This window comes from Pogonomyrmex barbatus, unplaced genomic scaffold, assembly GCF_055798465.1.
Source record: "Pogonomyrmex barbatus isolate J1 unplaced genomic scaffold, ASM5579846v1 scaffold2, whole genome shotgun sequence".
Lineage (NCBI taxonomy): Eukaryota > Metazoa > Arthropoda > Insecta > Hymenoptera > Formicidae > Pogonomyrmex > Pogonomyrmex barbatus.
The window spans coordinates 23,521,398-23,535,850 of NW_028297116.1; the positions used below are offsets into that span (position 1 = coordinate 23,521,398).

At 39.8% G+C, this 14,453-nt stretch overlaps 1 long non-coding RNA gene and 1 pseudogene across 1 annotated transcript; one reads left to right on the plus strand and one right to left on the minus strand.

The window, feature by feature from the left end:
- Nucleotides 1-4,523: 4,523 nt before the first annotated feature.
- Nucleotides 4,524-13,954, minus strand: LOC148936781 (uncharacterized). The gene is made up of 5 exons (XR_016139138.1): nt 13,580-13,954; nt 13,077-13,492; nt 12,137-12,375; nt 11,839-12,047; nt 4,524-6,431 (listed from the first exon to the last, which is right to left on the minus strand). It is a non-coding gene; the product is annotated as an uncharacterized LOC148936781 (long non-coding RNA).
- Nucleotides 6,463-7,502, plus strand: LOC148936782 (uncharacterized; annotated as a pseudogene).
- Nucleotides 13,955-14,453: the final 499 nt, after the last annotated feature.

Here is a 14,453-nt window from a genome sequence, read left to right on the forward strand (position 1 = left end):
GTCGATTCTAAGATGGTTTTTTTCTTTACCAAATTTTTATCAGAAGCTTAGTTTTTTAATTATAAATAAAAACAGTTCGCGAATTACGGACCGCAGAAGATTGGCAGGAGCGGTGCAACTTACTATCCGATGCGGGGCGATTACGTAAGGCACTCGATGCAATCAGCTGATAGCTACACGCGAGTATTGATACATACAACACATGCATGTCTTGCATCTTATCACACACACACACACACACACACACACACACACACACACACACACACACACACACACACACATGCGTGCGCGCATGCGGATGTATGCACACACATATGTAATCACCCGCGTCGGACGCTCACTGAGTTGCACCGCCCCCTGCCTATCTTCTGTACGCGGTCCATAATTCGCGAACTGTTCTGAATCACCCTGTATATCTACTATTAAAAAAAATCTTAAAGATTAGAAAGTACATAGCCAAAATAAACGTTTTAATATTTTTGTAATAAATTATCGATTTATTGTTAACTAATCGATTAAATTTATTTAATTAAAATTATAATCAGTGTTCCAAGTGAGCTGTAACGTCCACAGAAAATTAAAACTTGCGGACGTTCATCCAAAATAATATAGGTGCAGTCGAACCTTAGGTTAACGCAATTGCGTAACTTTAAGATATAAGATTCTAAATATTGAGATTTTAAATATTAAGATATATGATTTTAAATATTAAGATTTGAATATTAGGATATAACTTTCATCATTTTATAGTCTTACCATTATATATATAATATATATATATATATATATATATATATATATATATATGTTCATCTTTTTTTATATATATAATTCTTATTATTATTAAGATAATCAATGGTAAAGTGAGAATTTATTTTCCTTCGTCTCGCGATAAGACATAATTTTATTTTATTACCATTATTATTATTTTCTTTTGGATGTATAATTGGAAATATAATTCTATAACTTAATTTTCTTTTCTCGAATCATCTCTTCTTCGGTTCTCGATGCTGCAACTGTCTAGGAGAAACGAAAGAGCGTTCGATGACCTTAATTTATACTATGGGTGACACTTTGTGGTCACCAGTTTATTGTCGCCTATTTGTGGTGGCGTGTTTGTTGGTTGTTGATGTGTAGCTGGATGATGTGCTTGGTGGATGACGATTGCGTGTGTGCGCCGCGTCTCGAGCGTCTCAAGCGAGACTGTAGCCTGCTGCACTGCGTCGCCCGCAATCGGCTGTGAAAGCTGGTTCTCAGTCCGAGGGGAGTGTCTGTCCTCGACCAGCTATAAGGCGGACCAACGGTGCGAGTGTCAGCACCAAGCAAAGCGGAAGGTTTAGCAGCCAAGTATTGCTATGCGTTGAATAATAGGAGCGCAAGCTGAAGAATATGTGAAGGTTGCATGCACGCTAACAATCAAGGAACACTGAGTTAATTAAAAGCCATTATATTCTTGTAAACGCAAAGGAAAGTGTTACAAAGGCAGACGGGACTTGGTTTAGGTCCCGCGAGAGAAACGTGTGGGCGACTCGGTCGCGTCTGTCTCTGCGCGAGCGCGCGCAAGTTCCTGTAGCCGCTCCCTGCGCCTCTCACGAGTCTCGGCTCCTCCTCGGTGCGGCCGGGGAGGTGAGCGTTGGAGGCTTGACCTAGGCCGGTGGCAGTCCCGCGGTCTGTGTGGCGGCTTCGGTGTAGAAGCGGCGAGTGTCACAGCGCGGCGGCCGATGCTGCACGTGGCTGAGTTCGATGGCGCAGAGTTGCCACGGCGTATCCTGTGGCGCGCCGAGTTCCAGAGAGCGGCCAGGAGTTGGTGGCCGCTTGGCTGCTGTTGCGCTCGAGGAAGTCGAGGGCCTCGATGCGTCCCCTGCGGGCGGAGTCGGTGGCCGGGGCAGGCTGTCCTCGGATGAGGAAGCCGACCCAAACAGGTCCAGGAGTCGTTGCTTGCAGCGACCGGTTGGGCGCCTGGCTCGTCGTCCGGCGATTCGTCCCTTCTCGTCGGTGCACGGCAAGGGAGGTGTGTGCCCAGGTAACGGCGTGGATGGCCGCGCGGTCGGCGGTGATGAGCGTTGTGATGCCGGTGACTTCTGGATGGTGGGCAGCGTCGATCGTCCCGGGGATGATGAGTCGTCGTGGACGGCCCCTAGAGAGGAGGCACGCCGGCGGAGGTCCTCCTGTTGCACAGCGGCTCCCCGAGTTGGAGATCGGCATGCTGAGACTGCGGCCTGGAGCAGGTCGCCCGGATATGGACGGATTGGGCGGCGTCGCTGGCCGCGAGAGACCTTCCTGGACGTGATATGGCTGTGGCGTTCACGGCCGACAAGAACACGTCCGTAGGAGAGAGGCGAGATGGATATGGCGGCGTTCACGGCCGTCAGAGGCAAGGCCAGGAGAATGGCGGCGTTCACGGCCGTCAGAGGTAAAGCCGGTATGGCGGCGTTCACGGCCGTCAGAGGTAAGACCGGTATGGCGGCGTTCACGGCCGTCAGACGTAAGGCCGGAAGGGTATCCGCGGCGTTAACTGCCGCGGGGAGTACGACCGAATGTTGGTCGGTGATTTCCAGCAGGCAAAAAACTGCCGTATGATGAGCAATGAGGCCAGGGCTGGCCTCCAGAGCTCGGAGAGCGTCACAGTACAGCTCGTACCAGTAACTGGTTCGAGGCGACTGAGGCGAAGAGCGATGCCGAGTGCCGCTCTTATATAGCTCCGCTGTAGCGTTTCAGATACGAGAAAGTGGTTTGTCGATTCGCCATCTAATGACGGGCGCGCGAACCACCATGCTGCGCGGGACTGCGCGCGACGGTGTGTCGATGGTGCGTTCGCGAGGCAGTGACTGCCACAATACTAAAGAGGAGGCTTATCGCATTCAAATATTTCTAATGTAAACTTTCCAACGAGAGGCCAGTTCGGAGAGTCTTTCATTGCGCAACGAAATTTAACCGACGAAAATGAATTAAATGAATTCCCATTTTGCAATAATAAGATTTATTTCTAGGTATTAACGATATCTCCGAAAAAAAATATTAGGTCTTAACTTTATTTTTCTCTCTTTCTTTTCCTTTTATCTTTTCCTATTTTCGCGTAAATAATCATAGTACGAAATAAAATGCTCAGAGGAGTACTTTGTTTGCCTCTCCCCTTCGAGTCTTACCCTAGAGGTACGGCTTGGATGCAGACGCGGCAGTCATAAACGAACCTCCGGAGAGTGTAGTCGCCGAATCATTTCACTGAATCAAAACATTGAATCTTTTATCTTTAAGGGCGAAAACTATTAATAACCAAGGAAGGAAAAGGAAAGGAAAGAGAATTTGGTAGAATTTCAAAATTATAACTATTTACTTCGAACCAGCTAAGATAATCATTTCCCTTATTATTATTATTCAGATAACTATTATTACTATTATTATTTTATTATTGATTGATTGATTTCTTTATAAATTAAATTCCTACCACGTTCGATTTATATCATTTTTGTATATCTCGTCTTTTGTATATCTCATAGTAATATTAATTAGCATACATATATTAAATAACATACTATATTTTTTTATTTACATATTATTATTATTATTGCTATATGCTCTTTATAATAACATTTAAGTAATATATTATATTCTTTTTTATTTACATTATAATATTATTATTATTACTATATGCTCTTTATAATAACATTTAAATAACATATTATATATTTTTTATTTCTTTTTATTTACATTATATTATTATTATTATTACTATTATTATTATGCTATTATTATTATTAGTTGAAATTTCCTATACTGATTGATTAATATATTATCAATATTAAACCTACGTCAGATTATATATAGTGCTGATATTTTTATTCATTTATTCATTTATTACTTTATTCATTTATATATATTAATAATAATTTTGTCGTGTAAAGCTCTTATCCTTTGAAGCTCTTATACCTTTTCTAGCCATTATCCCCATTCTTATTTCGTCTTGTCTAATTTGTTTTTCTACTCCACATATAATTAGGTCTATACTACAATGTTATTTTATTCATGATTCATGATATATTTTCCATTGATATTATTATTATTATCATTATTAATCTAACTATTATTGACATTATTATTATTATTTTTAATTATTATAATTATCATTATTATTACTGCCACTTTGTTAATATTTTTACATAACTCTTTATTGATATTTCTGTGTTACGTCCAGCCCGAGGTAAATATTTCTTTTTTTAATGGATAGGCTAGGAAGGACGCTCCAAATATCCTCTTGCAGGTGGGCGCGCTGAGGCGTTCCTACGAGTCGGACGCACTGTGCAGATTCACGAGTGCGAGTCAACGTCTTGAAAAAGACGCTATGACTTCGACTGCGTCCAACGGTCCGTAATTTAGGCAAGAGAATTTAATCTCTTTTGCCAGGGACAGGACCATGTGCGAATCTTGGGATAACGGAGAATGAAAGAGGGAGGAAATAACTAAAACGATAAATAATTTGAATTTTACATATAATTAATAATTTTAAAAATGATTACAAGTTTAACTAACTGCAAGATCCGCGTCATTATTTCTTGTGTTGAAGTACATTTGCTGAAGGTATATTTACATAAAATAATAAAAAAAGGGTGTTACATACGGAAATTCATATAATATAAATGTTCAAAAAAAAATTTACGGATGTATTATTTAATTTTCGTGTACAAATTCAATTATATTTGTATGTTTGTCTACATTCTAATAATTCTTATCTTACGTTGTTTAATATATTTAATCTATATTTTGATATTTTTATCCTACGTTGTTTAATATATTTAAACCTATATTTTGATATCCGTGTGTGATTGTTTCGGAGAGGAGGTCGGATTTTTGATAGTGAGGTCTAGAGGTGGAGGGGAAGGAGTCCGGAGTTCGCAGAACTCGTCCAAGGATTTCTTGGTGCGGAAATCTGGATATTGGAAATTTGTGTCATGGCGCTCTGGGAAGAGTGTGCTGAAATCTGGGGGTGACCCAGATTCGGATGGTCTAATCGGGGAATAGGACGGAGGAGATATACACAATGAATAGGGTCTTGTGCTGGAACAACTCGTGGTTTCTTCAGCATGTGTAAAAACCTCGGATGTCCTAGGCGAGAGGTAGTTGGCTGATCAACGAGCTCGCTTGTTGCGATGATAACGGAGCCTCTTTAAGGCTCGCCTCCGTCTCTGAGCGTCGGAAAGAGAGGATGATGCAGATCTCACTAGAAGAAATGGATTTGGAATATGAAGGAAATGTCATTGGTCGTAAACCTTAAGGCTATCTCTGAAATATTTCAGGAAACCAAGAGATCCGACGGAGGAGAGAAATTAAGAAGGGAAAGAGAAAATTGTAAGAGAGGAGAGAAAAAAAGTATAGCTTTCCCGAATTATTCGGTGGCCATGAACCTGCTGAGTGTTCCGCAACGCATAGGGAGCCCGAGAGATCCGACGGCCCAAGCAAAGAAAGAAAGAGAAAAGGAAAAGAAAAAGGGAGTAGAAGTGTAAGGAGAACGGCAGAGGATAGAAAGGATGTAAGGGAGAAATGAGAAAATATAAAGAGAAGAGACCCAAAAACTATTATTATTAGAGAATTTTGCTATGTGTAGTCAAACTTACTATTATTCTGGAATGCCGGAGACTTGGGATCTGCGAGATGATGAAGGTGGAAGCGCCAGGAAACTTGGTCACTTGTACTTGGTCACTTGTACTTGGTGAAAAAATTTATTTCGACTGACACCAACTGATTGAATTACTGACAAACTGACAGACTGAAAATGTTCTGACCGCGTGAAAAAAGGAAGTAGCAGTGCGCGCTCCGTGCCTTTAAGGCACTATATATATATATATATGATTTCGTTGAGGAAAACATCTGTACACATGTTGTTCTTCCGCAATTAGAATAATAGAGATTATTCGCTTAGCCAAATTCTAGTAACCGACCCTCGGAAGAGATCAGTTGTGTAACCGTCGCGATCTAACAGCGTAACAGAATCCGTTTATTATAACAGTGTAACAGAACATGTGTCTCTCGTTTATCCGCTTAATTAAATTCTAATAACTGATACCTGAAAGAGAAGAATCGTGCAGTCGTCATGACGTAACATCTGTTTACATTTACATTGATCTAGAAATTATCTTTATTGTGAACCAAATAATCCTAAATCATAATTTCGCGAATTTTGATCCAAATATACCATAGCCACATTTAGTACCCACCCAAAAAAGAGTAGAACTCCCCAGAGTTACCTTTTTTTTTCCAAACTCATTAACTGTTCTACGCCATTTCGGGACGTAACAACTCCGTAGAACAAAACTGGTGACAGCGATGGCACACGGTACGCGATCTCAGTGCCATCTCAGTGCCATCGTACTCGCCTAGATTTTGCTGATCAATCATTATCCGAAGCAGAGATGGACGCTTTCGGAAATCAATACCTAGAAAAAGAAAAACAATTAAAAGAACAGAATGACGCTACTTCGACAAGAAGAACTCGAAAAACAAAGAGAGGAATTCGAAAGAATTAAAAACGCTAACTCAGATATCAGTAATTTTAATATTATGCTAAACACGATCCAAAAGAATCTTTCTTTTTTGAAAACTTTAAGCGAACGATTTCAAATTTTAGAGAAACGCGTAGGTGATGTACAGAATAGCCTATCCAATTCTGCTTCCAATAAATCATTGCAAGACGCTGAGACTAGGGAGAATCGAATTATGCAAGATAACACATCCTTCGACAGCTTACCACCTAATCCATCGAATCCTTTCCAATATACGGAAATGAATTATTCTAACTCATCGACCCGAGACGCTTTGGATCTCGTGCCGAAATACGACGGACATAATATGCCCGTTTTACAATTTGCACGCGCTTGCAAACGCGATAAGGAACTTATCCCATTGACTAACGAAAATCATTTAGTCAGATTATTAAGAAATAAGCTAATAGGCTACGCATATCTAGCTGTTGAAGATGAGATTCATAATATAGTCGATCAGTTCATAGATTGTTTAAAACGTACATTCGGTCCAGTACGGATTATTACCGTGGACAATTAAGCATCAACTTCAAAAAACCCTCAGAGCATATTTTAGATTATATCGGTCGTGTAAAGGATTTGCGCAACGCTATAATTGAAGGAGATCAAAATCAATTTGGCCGACCTCTCGATAATTTTGAAATCGAACAGATCGATTTATATGTCCTAGAATTGTTCTTTGAGAGTTTAACCTCCGAATACCGTACCGAAATCTGCATGGAAGGTTACCGAAATCTCTCAGAAGCTTATAATAAAGCAATACTCATTAGTAAGAGGCTCGAACGCGATCGCGTACGTCAATGCGATACGAAACCAAATCCTGTTCGCAACACCTTAACTACCGATCAGAACCGAAGACTAATACCGCCAATTTCCATTATACAACCAGACGCCGTCAATCCTCTTCTCCTAACCCTTCCCTCCAAGTTAAAATCTGTGCATACTGTAAAAATTTTGGTCACCTAATTTCCGAATATAAGAAAAGACAATACACAACAATGCCATGCACGATAACAATCAGAAACTTGCCCAGCCCCTTGACATCGGGCGTAAATCGAGGGCAGGCGACCACGCGCCCATTATATCCAATAACAACCGAAATATCAGAGTCGCCATCGTCAAACTCAGCTCCGGAACCGTCCCAACCATCGAATTAGACTCCTGCTCTTTTCGCAAGCCAGCAGCTCTGATGCTCGATACAGAAGCTCAGCCAAATATCATAAAAATTGGTATTCTAAATCGTAACGTACCCATTAACAGTGACAACATTTTGAATTTAAAAGGAATCACGGAAAATATTGTAAAAACTCTCGGAACAGTATATATCTATCTTCGCGACATTCCAATAATCTTCCATGTCATAATCGATGATTTCCCTATCACACAACAAGGAATATTAGGGTCTTCATTCTTTACCGAACATCATGTACGAATTGATTATGATACCAACCATATTACCTGGAATCAACATAAGATACCTTTCAAAACCTCTGCAAGTATCGTGGTACCATCAAGAAGTAACGTAGGTTTAACGATAAAAGTGTCAAATCCAGAAATAGGAACTGGATATGTACCACAAATGTATATGAGGGTCGAAGTCTTCTGAGTCTAAGAGACTCACTGGTCACTTGTATCAACGATAAAGCTTTTATTCGAGTTATTAATACCACTGAAATTGAATTCGAGGTTCTTGTTCCTACTATTCAATTACAAGAAATCTTGCTTCGAAGAACTCATGGTGGATTGTTCTGATTTTAAATCGGTCTCCCAGAGACTTGATCATCTTAGCGATGATGACACCCAGGAGGAATTGCAGAAGCAACATTCTAACTCGACAAGTTATTCCATTTCCATTATCGCCAAATCAATAGAATCATTGCCTTCACCTGTCCTAGGACAGGAAAAATTTTTAGGCAACCTATGTCACTCCACTGAATACAATTTTTTTATATCTCCTCAATCCATTTAAGCGTCTTAGGACGTTCAAATGAAGATAATTGTACGCCTCGTACTCTCTCCAACTCAGAGTCGCGGAGCGATAAAATCATTCAACTTCTTCGACTAGACCACCTCAATTCAGAGGAAAGACAGAATGTTCTTTTCCTTGTGGAACGCCATCAAGATCGATTTTACATCCCCGGTGAGTTTTTGGGACAAACTACCACTACTTCTCATAAAATCCTTACCACCGATGAAATACCAATAAATACCAAGCAATATCGGTTCCCATCTATACACAAAGGAGAGATCAACAAGCAAGTCTCACAACTGTTATCAAATGATATCATTAAGCCTTCGACCTCACCGTACAATTCCCCTGTATGGATAATTCCCAAGAAGGCAGACTCTCAAGGGAACAGAAGATGGAGAATGATAATTGACTATAGGACTCTCAATGAAAAAACTGTCGGGGACGCTTACTCCTTGCCGAATATCTCAGACATTTTAAACCAACTTGGGGGAGCCAAGTATTTTTCGGTCCTTGATCTCGCTAACGGATTTCATCAAATCCCCATGGATTCGTGTGCTCATAAAACAGCGTTCTCTACGCCTCATGGTTACTACGAGTTCAATCAGATGCCATTTGGCTTGAAGAACGCCTCAGCTACTTTCTAACGTCTGGACCAAATCCTCTTCGCCTACAAGGAGCCGAACTCTTCGTCTACATGGACGATATCGTTGTATATGCAAGTTCACTGCAAGAGCACAATATAAAAATACAAAAATTAATGAGTCGCCTACGAGATGCTAACTTACTATTGCAACCAGACAAATGTGAGTTTCTACGACGTGAAGTTGGCTACCTAGGCCACATAATTAGAAAGGATGGAGTGCGCCCTAATCCGGAAAAGCAGCTGTTGAGAATTTTCCGCCCCCTAAAAACTCCAAAAATATCAAACAGTTTTTGGGACTCGCCGGCTATTATCGTCGTTTTATACTTAACTTTTCGGGATTAACAAAACCACTGACCAAACTTTTGAAGAAAAACATCCCTTTCTCATAGAAATCCGAACAACAAGAGGCGTTCGATTTTCTAAAGACAGCCCTATGCCAACAACCTATCTTTCAATACCCAGATTTTTCAAAATCATTTATACTTACCATTGACGCATCGAACACGGCCGTAAGCGGAGTTCTTAGCCAGGGCATCATCGGACAAGACCTTCCTACAGCATATGTGTTCCGCGTGCTGAACTCCGCTGAAATAAATTACTCTACCATAGAAAAGGAACTTTTAGCCATCATATACTGTACACATCATTTCCGATTTTATCTATATGGACATAAATTTTCCCTTGTTACCGACCATCAACCTCTTACCTGGCTTTACAAAGTGAAGGACCCTATTTCGAGATTTATGAGATGAAGGCTCAAATTAGAGGATTGATTATCAAATTGTGTATAAATCAGGATCTGCGAACCATAACGCCGACGCTCTTTCTTGGAATCCCCAAATCTTGGCCGTTGCAAACTCGCCTGCCGAGATAATTGATCTCCTATCGCCAGAAGAAAATTCAGAACCATCTTTACCCACTCAATCTCAATCTTTGAAACCTTTGGCGAATCTAGCGGAGAAGATCAATCCCAATCTCCTCCTCCCGCACCAAACGTCGTAGAAGGAAGCTTAGAATTAGAGAGAGATTCCATGCCATTTGTCGTGCCTCCTGCTGATAGGGCCGAGATTCAGTTACCTTCTGCTGACGATAATGAGCTTGATGAACAAACTAGCGAATCCGATTTATCAGATGAAGAAGACAATGAAGCAATATATCAACATCTTACCCGAGTTAGAATAAAAACTATTCGAGACAGGTTATCTATGCAAAAGGATAACTTGGTTATTTTAACAACAGTTGATGGACACCCATGTGACAATGGAGCTAAAGAATTTCACGAACTCCGTAAAGTTCCACCACTGATAGATTTGACTCTTAGTCGCGCGCGAGTATGTGGAGTTAATAATAAAAATTTAATCATACTATCGGTTAAAGAGACTCACTACTATTATAGATTGAAACACATTTCAAGAAACAATTCGTTCTTTGTTGGATGTAACAGTCGAACTTCAATTGAATTCTTTTAGTATAGCAAAAACCCAACAACTAGACGATATACCTTGGCCATTAATCGTTAAAGAATTACAAAACACCTTCGATCATAGGCTCATTTCTATCACCATTTGCGAAGGTTTAACTATGGTTCTTCCTGAAGAAGAAAGGCCAAACATCATCAGCGAATATCATCGATCAACTGTAGGCAGACACAAGGGTGTGGCGAAAACTTACTTAGGATTCGTCAAGATTACTATTGGAATAATATCAAAACTCAAGTCCAAAAATTCATACGAAATTGTCGCGACTGTCAATTGAAAAAACTAGTGAGACTAAAAACCAAACAACCGATGGTTCTTACAGATACGCCGGGAGCTGCATTTGATAAGGTTGCGATGGATGTGATGGGCCCTCTGCCCAAAACTAGACGTGATAATAAATATATTTTAACGATACAAGACTTGCGTACTACTAAATATTCGATCGCCGTATCAATGGAAGATATAAGCGCAACGACAACAGCGGAAGCATTCCTCATTTCATCTGTCGGTTCGAATGCCCGAAAGCCATCTTAATCGACCAAGGAACAAATTTCTTAAGTTACCTGATGAAAAACATCGTCAAACGCTTTAGGATCAAACACTATCATACTTCATCCACAAGCTAACGGGTCCGTCGAACGTTCTCACCATGTTTTTATAGAATATTTAAAGACTTTCATTGACAGAAACGAAGAATGGAATAAGTTTATGGAGAGAGCTACATTTTCATATAATATAAGTGTTCATGAAGGCACAAAATTTACGCCTCATGAATTAATATTTGGAAAGGTGGCTAGGATTCCATTCAGGCGTTAGCCTGTAGAGGAAGGAATGGAAACGTATCAACACCACTTGTTTGAGCTTTTTGATCGTATAAGTGAAGCACAAGAAATCGCTAAAACCAATTTGGAACAAGCAAAGGCTCACTCAAAACGTTATTACGGCGGAAATTTAAATCAAATAAATTTTCATGTTGGCGACTACGTATTCTTGAAAACAAAGAAGAAAACTAATAAATTTTCGGACGAATACTTCGGCCCCTATAAAATTCTGGAAATCCTTGACCATGAAAATGTATGCATCCAATTTAAAAACACTGTCAAACTGGTTCACACTAATAAGTTACGATTGTCTCATCTGATTGATCCCGGTTGAAACCCCGAACCATTTTGAGTATTGTTACTTCTTATAATGTCTGTATATACTTACAGATATTCACCATATTCTTGGTGTTACTTCTGATTAAGACTGCCTCCGGTCTATTTGGATATGATTGTGGAGGGACGTCATTTAATGTAACCACCGTATCTTTGCTGGACGTGGGTGAATGCCATATCATGAATTCCCGACCCAAACTCTACCGCTGTATATATACAACTGCTGCAAGGCGCTGATTATTCGCAGATAGGCGTCATTTCCTACAAGATAGAAATCGATCGACAAATATTCCATTGCGGAATGCACTCACATATCTCCATGGTGCGTGGAGGCCATAAAAAATATCTACTAGAACTTGACCAACACAAATGCGCTTGTCTACACGAAACGGGTTCCATCCCGTCCTGGGAAATTTCGCCTCTATTATTAGATTGCTCCCTAATGCCACCAACTATCGGATCGTCACGTTAGCCAGTACCAACATAGATGGTTCCTGTAAGGGAAGCCATTTCTCGGATCCATACGGGACCTGGGACGATGTCATCGTCAAAGCCGCCGTTACCATTATACTGCAAGATTACTTTGCGTCTGCAAGAACAAAGACAGATTATATTACACTCCGCTCAGGAATTCAATGCATGCTTTCAAGGAACGAATGTATCGATGATGACGGGGGAAATGTATATTGGGCTCCTTTACCTGTCGAAACGTGTAACTTCCATGCTTATAATGTCTTATATCAAGGTCAAGCTTATAAAATAGCTGATTCAAACACTCAATATCCTATTGTATACTCGTTAATAACAAAAGATGCCAGTTTTGCTTTATCCAAAAAATCTGAATATAACGTGTGTGGCTACACCTTGATATAAACTGAACATCTTAAATTGCTAATCGTAGAAACAAATAAAAATAATCTCTTTGCTAAACTTACTAGAATCTCTGTTGACAATTTAGATATCTTCACTTATATTAACTCTAAATTCGCTTACGTCGAGAAACATTTAAAGACACAAATGCAAGACCTCTACCATAACATTCTTGAACAAAAGTGTAAATTAGAGCAACAGGTTTTGAAAAATGCTATATCGATAGCTCACACCCAACCTGATGTTTTTGCATACAACTTAATGAAAGGTCTTGGCTACATGGCTACGATTTCGGATGAAGTAACTCATATTATTAAATGTGTTCCAATCGAAGTTACACGTTGCACCACCGAAACCTGTTATTTAGAATTACCAGTATTTTTACAGAATAGATCTATGTATTTATTTCCTAAAACTCACATTTTAGTTAATAGCGGTACGCCGATCAATTGCAACCCTCTCATATCTGTTATGTATCAGATAAAATGAGGCTGGATAAGTCTTACTCCGAAACCTGCTCCGAAATCAGTACTGTCGCCTCAGACCTTAGAACCAATGACTAAACTCGTCTGGAAATATGTTGACACTGAGCATCTTGCTGATAGTGGAATTTATTCCCAGGAAGATTTCTCCAGGTTACGTGACCACATCATGTTCCCTGCCGAGAGTATCGCTCTCCTCAACACTTTCGCACGGACTGCAGCCGGACAACGCGTCCCCTTGGCGGGCATCTCCTTCTCAGGTTTTCTCGATGAGCAAACCCTTGATGAAGTAGCTCTGCCGGTGAAAGATTGTGGGGTGGCTTTCTGAACTGCCAGTGCGGGATTTATTGGTATCTGGATGTTGATAAGGCTCATTAAACTGATTGCAGACACTGCGATACATGGTTATGCATTCGGTGTATGGATGGAGTTTGCACTTACTAGATATTAGGTGCAATCTTCTCCTCTATTACAAACCTCCTGCTGCACTTGGGGAAACGCAGCCATCCTGAGTCATCTCCTCGAGCAGTCGAAGAAGGAACTCCAAACGAAACTTATGCCTGCGTGGACAAACCTCAACCTGCGGCACGCACGTCCTTCCAAGAAACTCAGCCATTATACCCAACTGTAGGAATCGAAATGGAATATCCTAGGGAAATAAAGCAGCGCGGAGCCATCTTCAATAACGTGGGAGACTCTACCGAGCGCAACGCATGCGCAACTTTAAATATTAAAATATAAGATTCTAAATATTGAGATTTTAAATATTAAGATATATGATTTTAAATATTAAGATTTGAATATTAGGATATAACTTTCATCATTTTATAGTCTTATCATTATATATATATATATATATATATATATGTTCCTCTTTTTTTTATATATATAATTCTTATTATTATTAAGATAATCAATGGTATAGCGAGAATTCATTTTCCTTCGTCTCGCGATAAGACATAATTTTATTTTATTACCATTATTATTGTTTTCTTTTGGATGTATAATTTGGAAATATAATTCTATAACTTAATTTTCTTTTCTTGAATCATCTCTTCTTCGGTTCTCGATGCTGCAACTGTAGGAGAGACGAAAGAGCATTCAATGATCTTAGTTTATACTAAAGAGGAGGCTTATCGCGCTCAAATATTTCTAATGTAAACTTTCCAACGAGGGGCTCGGAGAGTCTTTCGTTGCGTAATGAAATTTAATTAACCGACGAAAATGAATTAAATGAATTCCGTTTTGCAATAATAAGATTTATTTCTAGGTATTAACGATATCTCCGAAAAAAAATATTAGGTCTTAACTTTAT